Here is an 18,211-nt window from a genome sequence, read left to right on the forward strand (position 1 = left end):
TTTCACCGCGTGTAGATTACAGCCTTTACAACTGTGAAATGTAAACGTGTAATATTGCAAGATGAAAAGTTACGCTTTGAACGATCTAGACGTGTTTACATTTTCACAGTGGAAGTTTTCAGTTCGGTAAAGTTACTGTTGCAAATGTGTATACTTAAGCATTCACCTTTATAACAAGCGTTAGAGTTGTGACAAATGTTTGTGCGCTGTGTATACGAGTACAAGAAAATGTATATTTTACATTTTGTACATTTAGTTTTTCTACCCATTGAACAGTTTTAATTGGACAATGCACAAGACGAATATTTGAGATCTCCACCTTGAAAATTAACATTGTTGGAAATTGAAACATAAAATATCAAACCTTGTTTATTTGAACGGATATTATTTGACATGTATGTAAAATCTATAATTGCAACATGGAACATATCAGCTGAATACTCAACACGTATAACATTTCAATATTGACTATTTATTGCCGAGTAACTTCCAACGGGCATAAAGAGTGTGACTAGTGTATGGTCCCAAATAATTCCATACGGTCTTGCTAGTGATTCATCACAGCCAAATGATCCCAAACAACTCTCAGACAGTATGGCTTGTTCCTGGCCGTAGCCCTTTGACTACAAAAATACAGTGTTGATACTGCTGGTCGTAGCATAGTGACTTCCAAAGGCTCTCGTAAAGTTTGGCTAGTCCCCTGCAATAAAACAGTGTCATCGTGACAATCTGAGGTATGCCTGGTCGAAGCCAAATTACTCACAAAGACAACAAGACAGTTTGGTCTTTCTCTGGTCGTAGCATTAAGCCTCCAAAACAGTCTGCGTATTTCAATTTATGATTTTCGGACAATACGGCAACTTACGGGACATATTAGTGACTCCCAATAACTCCAAGACTGGTGTCTTGGTGCAGCCTAGTGACTCATTTGCAAAATAAAATTAATGCATACACCGTACTTTTAAAACATGATGGTCATCTCATGTTTCATTTAAGAGTTGTCCCAACTGGTATGCATAACAGACCAGCAGCACACAGTAATGAATTGAACATTGAGATTTTATATTGAACCTGATTTGGACAATATGTCATATCAAAGTCAACTTTCGGCCTATTGTCGTTACCAAATCATTTACACTAGAGCACGTTTTATCTCTTTTTGAGTGTGTGTGCCTGTGTGTATTTTGAAAGTGTTAAGGTCTTTCCTCGCCTTAAGCTGCATTTTGCTTGGATCCGCAGTGTGCCGCAACATCTGTGCCAAATAAACTTAATGGAAACTCGAACTTTGATTACGAATTACTTAGTAAAGCTCCAATGTCAAGTTATTTCTAGTTGTCAGTGAAATGTGTTTATGTGTGTGGGCGCTTCTCTGTCTGCGTGCATGCTTGCGCGCTCACATGCATGTGTGCGTGCGCTTGTGTGTGTGCGTGTGTTATTTAACTCGTACAAAACGACGAACCATTGAATACCTACATTCCGGGCTGTTCATAGCTAGGATTTAGTTTATTTCCTTTTTCTTGGACGCAAAAACATAAATCGCTAAATTCTTATAAAAGAGCACGTAAAATTGCTCGTTTTCATCATTCACATAATACAAACAATTTGCAACTTTTCCCCGATTTTTTTACATAAAAAACCTATTCCTTGTGTAAAACTCATTTATCCGAAAAGTCAAACACTCAGTCGAACTTTTAGTTTCAATGTATGTTTGGGTTTCACTCACTAAAATGTATTTTAGTGTAGTTTATATATATCATCATGGTTGTTTAGAGAACACGGCGCCTTTTGATATCATGTGATTTCATATGCATCTGATATGGCTGAGGAAGAGACACAGCTTGCCAAACACTGTTTACACGCCCTAGAGGACGAGTCTCTTATCACATAATATCAAAAGTCGCAACGTTCTTTATATTTTTAAATACAACAAAGATAATATCAGAAGTAACCATGTATTTATTCTGTTTAATATTATGACACTTTTTTGTTTTCAAACAAAATTGTTAAACACTGGACAATAAACGAACAAATAAAACACACTGTTAATATTTTGCGATTAACCGTACAGCACAATATGCACATAAGACAGCCTGATGACGTCAACACGAATCGATGTGTATATCATATGACACATACAAACCAGTATTTAATACACCATTAGTTTAAACAGTTTTACACATTTCGAGTTATTCCATGCAAAACTTACATTGGGTTGCGAATTTGCACATATTGCGGCAGAGTTTGCTTCTTCTTTAAGCCCTACTGAATTGGGTTTCATCACAATATTATTATTTGGTTCAACGTGGGACCTATTCCCTGTGACACTTTTTCTCACAGTAGCTTTGTTATATTGTCGATTGCATTCATTTTAAATGTGATTGTATAGGAACGAGTTTGAATGTTGATGTCAAAGTTAGCTTAATTGTTCGAAAAACTCGATATTCATTTGCGCGTCAGGCTTTTACGTTTTTTTCCTATCAAACACGATGTTCAAACAAGCTCGACATTTGTACTTAAAATGTATGTGTCCGAAATGACCCGATATTTAACATTGATGAATATTCGCGCTTCATTGACTTTTGATATAATAGCTAGCTCAATATTAGCACAAGTTAGATATTCGCTACTCGTTTAAAGCGTCAATGTCGGAGCTGGCTCAATTTTTGCGCCAGCATGATATGAGCGGTTGTAAACTGATAGTTCACTTAAGACTGTCTCGATATTCATTCGTACTCGATATTTGTGTTTGTTATTCATTGATCTCTCTGACTTCACAAAGCTACTCATAATATAATAGTGATTAAATTGATCACAGGTATCCTAAAGGCAGCAAACCGTGGAACAGACGAACACTAGTGATCAAAATACGTAAATACGAATGTGTTTATTAGGTGAGGCAATCTTAATTGCAAACGCTTTGATAAATGAGCATGCAGTTATTTTAAAACGACGCCAACTCTTTCACGACTCTCTATTTATCAGAAAAAATATATAAAGTGGACAAACATTGTTTGTAGAAAAGTTACGACTGATCATTGTTATATGTATAGAATGTTCAAGCTGATCAAGTCAATTATACAGACTCAATTTAAAGTGGAATTTATATTTAAATCAAACACTAAACGGAAGCGTTAATCTATGTCCATATTATACGTGTTGAACACGGGAAAAAATACCCGTTTACAAATATACGCAATAAGCAAACCTCTAATACCGGTTACCTCTACTAGTTGTTAATTTTAGTAGAAATAAGCTGCAGATGTACTTGTTTGGCCTGCCCTCGATATATATTATCCAAACATAAGTGGTATATGTGTACCACGTGCCAAATCATGCATAGGTGTATTCTTACTAGAATGATTTTTACAAACTTAGTCTTTTACTGACAATCCCATACAAAGCCACATCGACTTGACATTGTTTCATTACAACAGATTATGTATGCAACTCGTCTTGGATGTGGCGACTGTGGCTGTATGAAAACTAGGTGATAGAAAGGATTATTTCTAGTAAACAAAATATGTATCGTTTACAGCGCTAATGCTAGACTGAGAAGGATTCTTGCTCCTTAAAGCTCGATGCTTTACAGGAATATACAATTCATGAAACTATTCGGGGCAGCAGTCTAATGAGTTTTCTTTGCCGCTCCTATGTTTCATACGCGGTGAAGGGCTTGATACTGATATAACTTCCGAATGTCGAACCAACAAATGTTAAGTTTACTTGTCAATTAAATCGTCTCCCTTTCACTCGTCCATGTTGGAAACCACATTGCAAACTGAATATATTGTCAAAAAGCATTAGATGCACATAAATGACAGCGTGAAAAATCTTGCCGGTACTTTACAACTACTGTGACCAATTTTCTGAGTTTGAGACACTGTTAGTTGTTATTGCTATGCTGACTCAAAGGGCCGATATGGTTGCACATCTATAACTTGCCTTAATGTGTCATCCATGCGTGACTGTAAACATGAAACATTTACTCAACCCATAGGAAAATTGCGTTCTGTGTATTGTCCCTAATTGGGTGAACAGCTTTAAAAAAAGAAGCGATGGTGATTATAACGGGTTTATATCATTCCGTTTATTCTTAGTACTCTCATATTGTACAAGTTTTGAAAATAAAACAAAGGAATGTATTCGCTAAGGATAATGAAATGTTATTTATTTAACGAACGAGCAATTTTATCATACATAATTATATTTTTAGTATTTGAATTTCAAAATAGTGTGACAATAATTTCAAATTTACTGTACAATTTACTGTTAGTGAACAACATTATAACTGCAAATCTTTTATAAATTCAAACACATTAGTGTTTTTAGTTCGTTTTTTACAACACATACTCACATATACACTGTATTCAAAATTAAAGTAAAACGTACAGGAATCCAATATTACACACCATTCGAAAAGTCACCATTTAACCTATTAAAGTCGTGTAGTAATCTTGAAGAAATAATTTAACCCTTCCCGCGGTGACACATTTTGACAGGACGTTCTTCAGGTATAAACCATATATAGTTTAGTATCAGAACAAAAATATTTAAATACTCTTAATTGATAGGATGAAGGAAAGTTACACTTTAGTTACTGAATAACACAACCTTACACACACATAATGTTCCATATGCAGAGAAGAACGACTTTACTCAGCTGGCTATTTCTGTTGAGCCTTCTTATCCTTCAAATATTGAGAAACATCACTTTCATTCGTCGGACCAAAGGTTGCCCGCACGTGTGCGCCTTGTGTTGTACTCATTGACGCAGAGACGGCCCACTTATCCGTGATGAATGATACAGTCGGTACTTCGGTGTTATACTTCGCCCTTTGATACCATGAGCCATATTTTTCGTAGTACATTTCATCAGCCCATTTGGGATCATGGTCTTTGGCTGGCTTTATGCCGACAGCCAACCAGTTATCGTAAAAAAAGGAGTTAAATGGCACCGACCACATTATGACTACTCGATTTTTAGTCTCTCCTATTTGCCAGGACACGACTCCAAAGGAACCAGAAGGCATATAACTATACTTTCGTGCCAACATCGCCTCTTTGTAACCCGAAGCAATTCGAACAGGAGGTACATCGCATTCTCCAGACTTCAGTGACACGCCCGGATACATGAGTGTAACGTTCGACAAGTTGTCCACTTCCATGTTTACTGTAATAATGTAACCTTTACTGCGAGCTTCAGCTCCTAGAACGGTTTCACCAACCGCGACCACCTCTTCAAATCCTTTGATGATTCCTGCTAATGCCATATTTCCTGGTAGAGGCAGATTCCTGATTTCAAAATAAAGCCCATTAAAGTTACACTTGTTAGAAAAGATGTTCCGATCAATTAGCAAATAAATAGTACTGTGATCATAAACACATTGCATGTATGCTTGAACAATTATTGAGTATACAAAGTATAACAGTAAATATTAATAACAGTAACCATCAATCAAAGTACAGACGACAATTAATCATTTTAAAAAACTAAACTGAAACGAAAAATGTGGATAAAATAGAACACTCAGTTAGTCATGAATAGTAATCAATATTTCTGTGTGGATAGCATTTCCGTAATCACACAGAGTTTTACATTATGAATAAATCCTTATTAAGCGGTGGAAAACAAACGGATTATTAAAACGTTCGTTTGATATCGCGAATATTGCCTCGAATATTTGATGAACATTAGGAAATTCCTCGTTATTACTCCTTTAATTGACAATGCGACGCCGAAGATGTAGTTTTTAAGAAGTCATTGAAGTACATGATACAGCTATTACGATGATGAGCTCGATTAAGTTGTGTTTATATGTCGGTTGTTTCGTTGAATATGTGTTGATGTTGTAAAAATGAAAAAATTAATTCCAATGATATTTATGTGGGTTGCACTATCTCTTTAATTATGTAACATTGATATTCATGGTGCCCACACGTTCATGAAACATAACGTTTCATTATAAACGAAAGCGACACAAGTCTCGTGAACACCGTACAATTCCCGATATTCATGTTAATGTGTGTACGTGTATTTTATATGTTAACAGCGATTTGGAGAGGTGATTTATCGAGATATTCTATAAAACCTTTGAATCTTGTAAAACTAAACATATCACACGAATTGTAAGCTATACAAGTGCTATTTAAAACAAAAATGTGCTCTTACCTGTTAATTGAGAATCATTTAAATGTTATAATTCGATTATTAAATTTCTCTTGTTTTTATACATATCATGTTTGTCAGTCAAAGTATAAACATAAGATATGAATAGCTTTTGACCGACTTAATTAAAAAACACAAACATAACAATATAACACAAAAGCATAGGTGCACAAAGTTAAAACACTACATGGATATGCAGATTAAAATATTTATTTACGAATCACATTTTAAAATCACAGTTCGAAACAATCATAAAAGATTATACTAAAAAATCAGATGCCATATCTGGGAGGCGTCCGACACAGGGAAGCCGCGTCCAAACCCGTCAAGGCCGAAGGGGTCAACCAACAGCACCACCCCGGTCGGCAATGTTTTCAAAGCCTTCCAGGGTGCCCTGGGATCTCCACCCCACCGACTCTACAAGAGGGTCGGTGGCCTGGATCACTCCTGAATTTGAAACTCGCTCTTTAATCATAAGATTAAAGACGGAAGATCATCGGCTTCTCTGGTTCGGACAAAGCCCCCAGATGGTACTGGCATAACACCAAGTCAATTAAAGCCTAAAAGGGAGTAACAAATTAGTTTATTAAAAAGCTGTGTGAAGATGTGCATTGAAGTGCACAATACGGCTCTGGTGAGCTCTTTTAAATAGTGTTAAAATTTTGGTTGTTTAATTAACTACATGTTAAAGTGTTTGATTAAAAATGGAAAGACAGATGCATGCTCATCATATTTCCGCGGGTTGTTCTATCTCTTTTATTATGTGACATTGTTTTTCACGTGGTAATGAAAGAGAACGTTAAATGTATAACACAAGCGTCAAAAGCCTTGTGAACATCGTCAAATTCCCGATATTCATATTTAATTAATGTTGTTGTACATAATAATACAAACATATTTGGAGTTCTTACTCGCCGAGACATTGCATAATGCCTTTGATGTATTTTTTTAATAAACTTAACATATGACATGAATTGCTTCACAATAAAAGTTCAATGAAAACAAAAAAGTGTCCTTACCTGTTAGATGAGAATCCTTTGGATGTTATAATTCGATTATTAAATGTCTCTTGTTTTTATACTGTTTATGTTTTTCTAACAACCAATAGGAACAAATTGCACACATCATTTTATCCGCTCTTAACCAGTCACCATTTCAATGAAAATCTATGTCTGTGAATGAATTAAATTGTACCCACAAACACACATGCTTCTTCTACGAAATGACTAAACGTTTAGGCTTAAGAAATTATAGAGTATCACGTCATTGGTTGTATTACTTTCCTGTTTTAACTACAGCCTAATATGATGTGTACCTTACCTTGCGTGGCGAAGTGATTGTAGGCATGAGTATGCCTTTATCATCTACAAGACGAGTGTATGATGTGTTTATTTCGTCAAGTAAAATATTGAAAAAAAAAACACATACAAAGTTCAGCTATAATTTAGTAAACAGACTGTAAGTTAATTGAATCTGGAGCCTTCGTTCAGCATGATACCCCTACATGCCTTTCATTATAGCTATAATTGTATTGTTTAAGTAATATATACGCCATTACCTTACACATCAATAATACAACAAAATGAAAAAAGAAAACATCTGCGTTCAAACTACTATTTATACCTGGGCTTTGAAATATACAACAGCGATTTAAGGATTAAAAAAAACAAAATTAAATATGTTGTTATTACATTAACTATTTCAGTGGCGAATACAGTTTATATACAAATACAAATAATTTACTACTACTACTACTACTACGATTATGACTACTACTACTACCACTACTACTACTACTGCAGCTACTACTACTACTACTAAGTATACTACTACTACTACTACTACTACTACTACTACTACTACTACTACTACTACTACTACTACTACTACTACTACTACTGCTATAAGTTATAATAATACATATACTATAAAGAGGAATTCACTAGACTGAACACTCGTCGCCTTCAAGGTACCAGCAGGAGAATCCCAGACAGTCTGAGACGGTGCAAAGACCGCATTGACACCTGCAGGAGACTCCCAGACAGTCTGCGACGATGCAAGACAGTCTCCAAGACCGGCGGAGCACCTGCTGGAGACTCCAAGACAGTCTGCGACGATGCCAAAACCTTCTCTGGGCACCTGCAGGAAACTCCCAGACAGTCTGCGAAGGTGCCAGACAATCTCCGAGACCGGCAGGCAGATACAGGAGACTCCCATACATTTTGCGAAGGTGCCAAGACCGTCTGGACACCTAAAGAAGACTCCCAGACAGTCTGCGCCGGTGCAAGACAGTCTCTCTGATCGGCGGAGCACCAGCAGGAGACTCACAGACAGTATGCGACGGTGCCAAAACCGTCGGGGCACCTGCAGGAGACTCCCAGACAGTCTGCAACGATATTATTACCATCTGGGAACCTGGAGGAGACTCCATGACAGTCTGCGACGGTGCCAGAAAGTCTTTTAAACCGGCGGGGCACCTGAAGGAGACTCCGAGACAGTGTGCGACGGTGTCAAGACCGGCTGGGGACACGCAGGAGACCCCAGGCAGTATGTGACGTTACCAGGCAGTCTTTCAGACCGTCGGGGCACCTGCAGGAGACTCCCAGACAGTCTGCGACGGTGTCAAGACCGTAAGAACACATGCAAGAGATTCCCAGCTTGCTGCAATGGTGCCAAACAGTCTCCCATACCGGCGGGGCACATTCAATAGACTCAAATACATTCTGCGACGTGCCACGGCCGTCTGGGCAACTTCAGGAGACACCCAGACAGTGCCAGCCAGTCTCTCACTCCGTCGAAGACTGTTTGGTAATCTCCTGCAGGTGCCCAGAAGTTCTTGGCACCGTCGGAGACTGTCTGGGAGTCACCTACAGTTGCCCGCCGGTCTGAAAGCTTGTTTGACACCGTCGCAGAGTGTCTGTGAGTCTCCTGCAGGTGCCCAGACGGTCTTGGCACCGTCGCAGACTCTCTTTGGGTCCCTGCAGGTGCCCCACTGGTCTAGATGACTTTTGGGAGTCTCCGGCTGGTGCCCAGACAGTCTTGGCATCGTCGCTGACCGTCTGAGAGTCTCTTCTAGGTGCCCCGACGGTCTGGCAGATTGTCTTGCACTTTTGGGGAGTCTTTTGTAGGTGCCCAGACGGTCTTGTCACCGTCGTAGACTGTCTGGGAGTGTCCTGCATGTGCGCCCCCGGTGTTGGAGACTGGCACCGTCGCACATTGTCTGGGAGTCTCCTGCAGGGGACTCGCCGGTCCTTAAGACACTCTGGCACCGTCGCAGACTGTCTGTGTGTCTTCTGCAGGTGCCTATATGTTATTGACAGCGTTTCAGACTGTCTTGGAGTCTTTTGCAAGTGCCAAGCTGGTCTGGGCGACCTTCTGAAACCGTCGCAGACAGTATGGGATTGTCATCCAGGTGCCCAGACGATCTCGGTACCGTCGCAGATTGTCTAGGAGTCTCCTGGCACGGGTTTTGGGTGCCGACAAAGCGTCAAGCGACGAGCAGTCGTGGTGTGAGGGGTGGACAATACAATATGTCGAACAACGTGCGGTCGACTGACGATCATCGCTATCCATTAAACTCGGTTGTCGTCGCACGACGATTATTCGCTGGTACAACCATAGTCGCCCGACCATGGTCGCTCTCATTAAACCGGACCCAGGCAAACGATTATGTATTAGTCTTACCACCAAATAAATGACTACGCTGTTTCTCAAATGGTCTCTTTTTGTTTACTCCATGGTAATTTAAGTATTATTTTCCGAAGACAGACATTTCGTCTAAATATTACTCTTGGGCTGATTTCTACCGTTTTACTGTGGGTTATCAAAATGCTAAAAAACAAATGGTCCCTTTAGGACGAGTTTAATGATTCAAAATCATGATTTTTATTTTATTCTTCAATTCTATTAATGTCCCATATGCACGTAGAGTCAAATCCTGCACCAACAAATAATGAACTCTTCGTGTTTAGCTGGAATATTCGAAGCTTACGTAACAAATTGGACTACCTTATCGACATTTGCTGTGACTTTGACATCATTTATTTAACGGAATCTCACCTTGACGAAACTATTCAGTCAGCCGATTAATTAATTGATGGCTTTTCGGAACCCATAAGACGCGATAGAAATTGTTACGGGGTTGGGGTTATTGTTTACCTAGCTGAATCTATGTACGGCAAAAGACGATTAGATTTAGACTTAGGCATATGCGAATTAATTTGGATAGAAAAAGAGGTAAATAAAATATCATATATTTTATGCACAGTATACAGACCACCCAACTCTACATCAATTGTTTGGCAAAATGTTAACATTTCAATTGAAAAGGCCTATGAAATATGTACTAATATTATCATATTAGTTGATTTAAATGTTGACCTTCTCAACACGTCGTCTGCATTATATGGTAAACTTATGAAAAATCATCCATGTATGGATTGACTAATGTAATTAAAACAGCAACATGCTTTGGGAATAATCGTAATAGGTTACTTAACACAATACTTCTTAATGAATCATGTAAATGTACTGAAGCGTCTGTTTTTAACATGGATGCGTCGTTAAGTGACCACGCAGCATGCACTGCAAATATTGAAATACCGTTTAATTGTTCGAAATGTTTTAAAGGCGAAGTATGGATTATTAAGCGTGCTGACTTTGATCGTTTTAATGAATTAATAAGTAATATTAATGTGGCAGTGTTTTTCTCTACATGCGGGTCCCTAGACCAAGCTTGTGAATCGTTTACAACGATGTACTTAGAATGTGCAAAACTTACAATTCCAACAAAATCAGTAACTATAAGACCGTCTGATAAACCGTGGATGACTTCATAATTAAGACATGCAATACGATTACGCGAAAGGTTACACAAAACATACACACGATAGCAGCTTAATAGTGATTGAATTTAATTTAAGCACCAACGTAACAAAGTTAATAATATGCGCAAACATGTCCGTTTGCAATTTTCCGAGAACGTTGGTGGCATAATTGAAAGTTTACACGCATCGGATCCGAAATGGTACTGGAGATTTATAAAAAGACTAACAAATAAATCTGGGTCGTGCAACGATATCCCCCCTCTTTTAGATAATAGTGGAAATGTTATCATGGACAACATGAACAAAGCAAATATTTTAAACAATTATTTTATTTCCATATCAACTGTTCATGACAAAAACATTGACCACCCAAACCTCAACAAAAACATCAATATAACATGTGCACCATTAACATTATCAGTATTGGAAATTCAAGATATATTGAATATATTACAGCTTGGAAAAGCATCTTGTTGCGATGGTATAAGCCATTGTATGTTAAAAAATACATCCAAAACGGTATGTGTTCGCCTTTGTATATTGTTTAAACTGTCTTTAAATCGATGTCAATTTCCAACACTATGGAAAAAAACATATGTAATTCCTTTGTTTAAGAAAGGGGATAAATACGACTGCAGAAATTACCGCCCTGTTTTACTACTCTCGTGTGTTTGTAAAGTATTTGAAAGAGTATTATTTAAACATTTTTATAACTATATGTTGGCTAACGATCTATTTCATAGTTCTCAATCAGGATTTCGGCCGGGTCACAGCGCCGTTTATCAACTGCTAGAAATGTACTATTCTGTATGTAAAAATCTTAATGAAAAGAAACACACTTGTCTTGTCTTTTGTGATGTTTCAAAAGCATTTGATAGAGTGTGGCACAGAGGTCTTATTCATAAACTGGATGCTTATGGTTTTTAAAACGAATTGCTATTATGGCTTACAGATTATATCTCAAACAGGCCACAACAAGTTCTTATTAAAGATACTGTCTCTGACAGTAAGCGTATTAAAGCAGATTAAATTTCGACGATCGCTTAACTAAAACTCCGAGTATCTTGTGACTAGATTGCTGAACCGTCCACATAACTTTTGTACTGATTTATCTAAAATTATTCATACGGCAATTAGGAGCTGTAATTTAAGAAGGGTAATTGTCAGTTAATAGCGTTGAGCGCTTACTACTGGTAAACCAGCTCAATCATTATAAGAGTGAGTAAGTTAAAGGTCTGCCGTGGTATGAGTGAAATACTTTTAATCCACCAGTAATATCCTAAAATAGTTAGAAAGACCATACTCCTTTTCATAATCCAATTTGCTGACAGGCCTTCGCTTTTTTGGTCAATTAGTTAGATGTAGGGTGTTTGTGAATTATATATTGGATGCGTCACAATGAATAAGGCTTCAAAACAGTCAAGTATAAAACATCGCCTAAGGCAATAACCATGTAATCAAGTCTTCAAGAGCTATATTTCTTTTGCACTGCACCCCCAATAAAGTTTCTGGATAATACTCTATAAGATATATATATATATATATATATATATATATATATATATATATATATATATATATATATATATATATATATAATATAATAATTTCAACCTTTGTACCGGAAAGCAATCCGAAAACCGCATGGTTCCTGTTTAAATCTCGCTTACATTTTTCTATTGCTGTTATATAATAATAAATGATTTGTATGTTGTCAACAAACCAACTTTTCGTGAATCTTATATGGTTCTAATAAATAATAATTAATAATAAATAATTTGTCCAATGTTAATGCTATTAAATGAACTAGCAAAGCTGTTATATTTTGAATTGTTTAAAACACATATAATAGCAGGGCTAATGATAAAGTAGAAAAAAGTGCGTTCCCTCGGATTCGAGCCCGGAACCTCTAGAAGCAATTGCGAACGCGCTTCCACTGTAAATGCAGGCTTTTAAATGGGATTTGCAGTTTAAACGCCAGTTCAGTTATACACTTAATCAAATTATCAAAAAAGAGTGTTTGAAATATTATTTTTTTCCGAGTTCAATCGACAGACGAACATATTTTTGTTTTAACATTTGTGTTACACAGGAGTGTTCTTTGGCTTAATTGAATATATGGCATGCATTTGGGGTTGATTGATTGGAAATTTTCTTTGGAAATGGTATTTTTATTGCAAACTTTAAACAAGTTATATATGGCAGCTCTATTTCGCCAAACACATGCGATTATAAAGAATACTTTTCAATATAGAGCTGTGACGAGCAAATCAATTAACTCCGAACATTAAGCCTTTATCATATAGACAACGACATAAAAAGGCCCTGCATAGAAGGACGTTATTCGCTAACTTGTTTAGAGTATCACTTTATAATATAATGTAATGTGCAACTCTTCTTAACCGTACTGTTTGCGTTGGGATATAAATCATTTAATGCACTAAGAAACGCTTCCGAGGTTATTTACTTATATATTTTATTTAACCTCATCCTGTGTGCATGTGTTTTTTTTATACATTAAGTGTTAACAGTCAAAACCCATTCCAAAGATCTAGTCAGAATAATTTCTTTGTAATGAACATGTTTGTTATTCACCATGAAGGCTGATACATGATAAATGCTCATAGATTTCAACACATTAGCATGTGATATGATAGAGTAAATAGATAGTTTATAATGTCATCATTGGTTCGTGATAATCATATTCAACTACTAAGAGACAACCTTACGCTGCGCTATTCCAGTCGTATGCGCGGTTTAAAGTATCGTAAAATGTAAAGTACAATGTACAATTGATAATGAATACACCATTCTTACAAGATGTTTTTGGCCAAAGTAAATATTAAAAAGTTCAAAGTAACATTTGCTGGGCATGGGTGATACACGAGACACTATGCTTTTATTGTTTGATCTATTTGTTAGTTTCATCACACTTACATGAGTATTACGTTACAGTTCGGACAAGATATTACGAGATCGCACATTACAAGTTGTACTCTTAATGTTACCGTGACATTTGATGTATAGAAACGGAGGTTACACGGTGATATACCGTCGGCTCATTCTGGTCGTTTATCGGAAGTTATTTGAAAATGCATGATGAATAATTTATGTTCAGGACCCTTTGTGTATGCAAAATATTTAACTTTGTCCTCGTAGTCCCACATTAACCCCTTTAGAACAGCGACGATGCACGCATGGTGTCGGCCTGTAGTGCTAAGTTAGTGTGTTATGAAGCAATGAATGACAAAGTTACGTACGGTTAATCTAAGACTCGCATTCGTACTTACACTCATTAGATATGTGACAATTGAGATTGTTTCACAGTGCTTTTCGAAAGCTTTTCGAAACTATAACATTTAAATTTGACAGCCAGATGTTTAAGGATACTACAATTGTGATAGTTTATATCAGGGCTAACAGTTTAAAGCTTAAACAAATATGAAGATCGATATGATTCTAAAATAAAAATAAAAAGAACTGAAAAATACCACGGACAAAAACAATGATTGAAATAAACACACCATTACGGCTGTCGTGTAGCAATCATGCTTCTTTTTTTATATCGCGCTGGACATTTATCATATGAAGTTTAATAAAAAAAGCACATGGTTAATAAGAACATTCTGCATGATGTGTTTTTTTTTGTAAATACTGAGTACCAAATTTAATTTGTATATTTCCATTTGCGGACTGCCTTTTTAATATATGATATAAAGCATCAGTTTTCGGCGCAGGCGAAATTAACATTGCATTTGACAATTTTACCAAGTATTCACAAGGTATGATTATTTCCGAGATATACCAGGCAAATCTTCGGTTTACTTAACCCATACATGTTTCGAATAACATGTTATTGCGTGGCGTGAGTTTTATCATTTGTAGATCTTATTCAATCTTAAGGTTTAGTGTTTTTCATCGAAACTTAAATTAGTTGTTCCCTATCCCCAGAATTTTAAGAAAAGTATATTTAGCGATTATAAGAAAATGCTATTTTAAGTTGATATTTCATAGAAAACTTATACACGGAAAGTCCCAGTGACGTAAACTATGACAAATCGATATCTCGCATTTGGGCGTTTATACCTGTTGACATTTACACTTTTGCTATATTTAACATCATTTCCACGAAAAACAGATGAATGCTTACAATGTTTCAGCTAGACGTATATTACGTTTGAACAAGAGCATTTACAGAATTGCAAGCAATATATTCCCAAAACGTTAAAAAACACAAACAAGTAAAGAGTATGCAGTGTTTAATTGTTATTATACAAATGTGAACGTTTTCATAATCAAATGTTGTGTCCAAGATTACAGAAGAAAAGTAATACGATTTTTTTTAATATTAACCCAACCTCTGGCCTCTTAAAAAAAATATACTGAATACATGCCCCGTCAAACATCCTAGTCTTCCCTCTGACCCTGACCTTTGATCTCTTGAATTGAAAATAATTTCAATTGACGATTAAAAAATATTTTAACCAGATAAATATGTGTTTCACTTACTGCTTTAATATCAAACGATACCAAACGTATCAAAAGTCCTCGTGTTTTATTGAGCATATCGTAATTTCGTTTTGATCGCGTTTTACACCTTAAACAAAAAATCCCTGTGATATGTTACATTATCTATGCACAAACATAGTTTGCTGCTTATTCGGGATCTGTATTTTGGAAATTTTATAATACATGCATTATAAATTAATAATACAAGTGTTATTTTTTCAAATCGATCTGCCCATGCATTTTCTTCAATTGGTCCCACTAAATTGGTCAAGAAACGGGAAGAACGCGCATGTGCCATAAGTAACTTTTTTGTCGATGGTGAGTCGACCAGCAAAAACGTGCTCGAACCTTTAATCAAATATGAGTTCTTGGTATGAAGATTTTATCTGTTCCTGATGGTTTGCTACGGCCCACATTTTTAGACATCAAGCTCATATAATTACATTCCACGAACAGTGCAAATTTACTGTATCCGACCCGGGTGTAATATTTAGAATTAATAAAGCAAAATAAATGTCATTCATTAAAACGGTTTTCGAAGAAAGAAGAAAGAGAAAAGTCAAGCTAACATACTAGGAACGATATGACTAAAACATTATTTTTAGGTATTATTGTTTGCTTTTTAAAAAATAATTGTTGACTACGTTAAAAAGTTTAGAGACATCCTGCTCACAAATTAACATTCCATGAACAGCCCAATAAACGTTGTTCGACCCAAACGTATTTATGTCAAAATAAGGCAAAATTGATTTTTATTTGTAAACTTGTTTTTTTTACGAGGATATTAACGGTAACATAGTTTGCTATCAAATCTGTTAAACTAGTTAATCGTATGACCGTGTATGGAGTTCTTTTCAACAATATTATTTTTATAATTATTGACGTAATTTTGCGATCGGGTGTTGAGATAGATGAGTGTGTTTGATTAAGTTAAGTGATGGGACAATCAAACATATATCCTAATGCACGTACTTTCATGAACATATTTTAAACTGTTCGAACGTGGTGTGGCTATTGCCTCAGTAGTTTACCTCTTCATTAAGATTGTAGTGTTCACGAGCTTTTCGGCTCTGAAAACGAATAACTGTTGGTGATAATACAGAAATGTTTATGCAATTGAATGTTCAAACTAATAGGGCAGTGGTAAGTTTTGGTTTAAATTATTATATATATAATTTAAGTTACCCGACTGTAAATTTAATAGCCCAACGGGCCGTTTGAGTGTTATAGCAACTCATCTACGATCGAATAAACGCACAGTGCAGGTAACCGGTGCCGGGGTTGGGGGTTATTAAACGATTTGTAGTATGAAGGTAATTTTTCTCTGTGTTTAACAAATATCATGAAGGAATAAATCAACTTTTCCTGTTCACTGTTTGATTGTAATATTATTTCCACTTAAAATCGACAACAATATGTGCTAACGTTTGCAAGTTATGTTCACACCGTTTAAAATAACTATTGGTATCAATATACGTAAATCAAACATGCACATACTTGCATATTGCGATAAATAAGAAACACGAATATGCACATACAAACCCAACATTTTGTTAGATGCAAACATTTACTTTGTATGCCAGTGTTTCTGTTTATTTAGTGTGAGTGTTTTGTATATATAATAATGGCTTAAAATGAACTATTGTAACAGTATTAGTGTTTTATTGATTATGTACTATTTTTATTTACTTAATCTGGTTGAAATTTCTGAAATAAATGTGTGTGCAATGGTTAATAAATGCAACATGAAAACACTAAACTCAATGTAATTTTGGTATTAGGGAATCATGATCGCTTGAAAGTTGTGAACAAAGTTGCATCATTAATTAATACTACCACGTTCTGCTTATTAAAGCGTATGCAATTAAGTTTGTTTCCCATGATAAACACATCAGTATTAACCAATGTTCAGGTTTCTTATTCGTTCGATTAACCACGTCGCGGTTTGCTGCCGTTAAGATGTATGTGATAAATACAATCACATGGTTAAATACCGTGAACGTTTAGCTGCTGCAAAAATCGAGTCAGCTCCGACATTGACACTGAATTTGAATTGTATTGTACAATCGCGAAATTAGTGTATGCACAAAATCACAATCGGTGTCAGTTGAATAAACATGACATTCAATATCAAGTCTGTATCGTACTATGTTATTCACGTGTTGAAGCATACATATGATACACGATGCAGGATGGTCCCCCATTTCAAGGGTTTAACGAGCAAAGATGGCTGAAATGTGAAGACTCAAATATTTGTATAACCTTCAATTAAATGACTCATTGGATATATGTGTTGCTCATTCGTACATTTGACTGCGACAGCAACGATAACAATCCGGGATATTGTTTTTTTATGTTGAACGTGTATGCCGCTCTATTTGAGTGAAAATGTTGTTGGTAAGATACATATTTAGAAGATCGCTGAAATGATGAATACAAAATCAGGTGTGGGGAATTTAAAAACCTTGTCATTGAATGGATTGTAATTATGTAAAGTAAAATATACTTCACAATGACGTTCAACCTACTCTCTTCAATTAATACTGCAAGCCATGCTGTCAGCAAAATTGCAAACATTGGCATTATTAATATAAAATTGCACCTGTTTGTATTAACAACGCTTGAAATATTCAAAGAGCATGATTTGCCGCATCAAATGCCAGATTGTTCATACAAACCTGCACCTGAAGAGGCGTAACAAAATACCTGA

This window comes from Dreissena polymorpha, chromosome 14 (assembly GCF_020536995.1).
Source record: "Dreissena polymorpha isolate Duluth1 chromosome 14, UMN_Dpol_1.0, whole genome shotgun sequence".
NCBI classification, from domain to species: Eukaryota; Metazoa; Mollusca; class Bivalvia; order Myida; family Dreissenidae; genus Dreissena; species Dreissena polymorpha.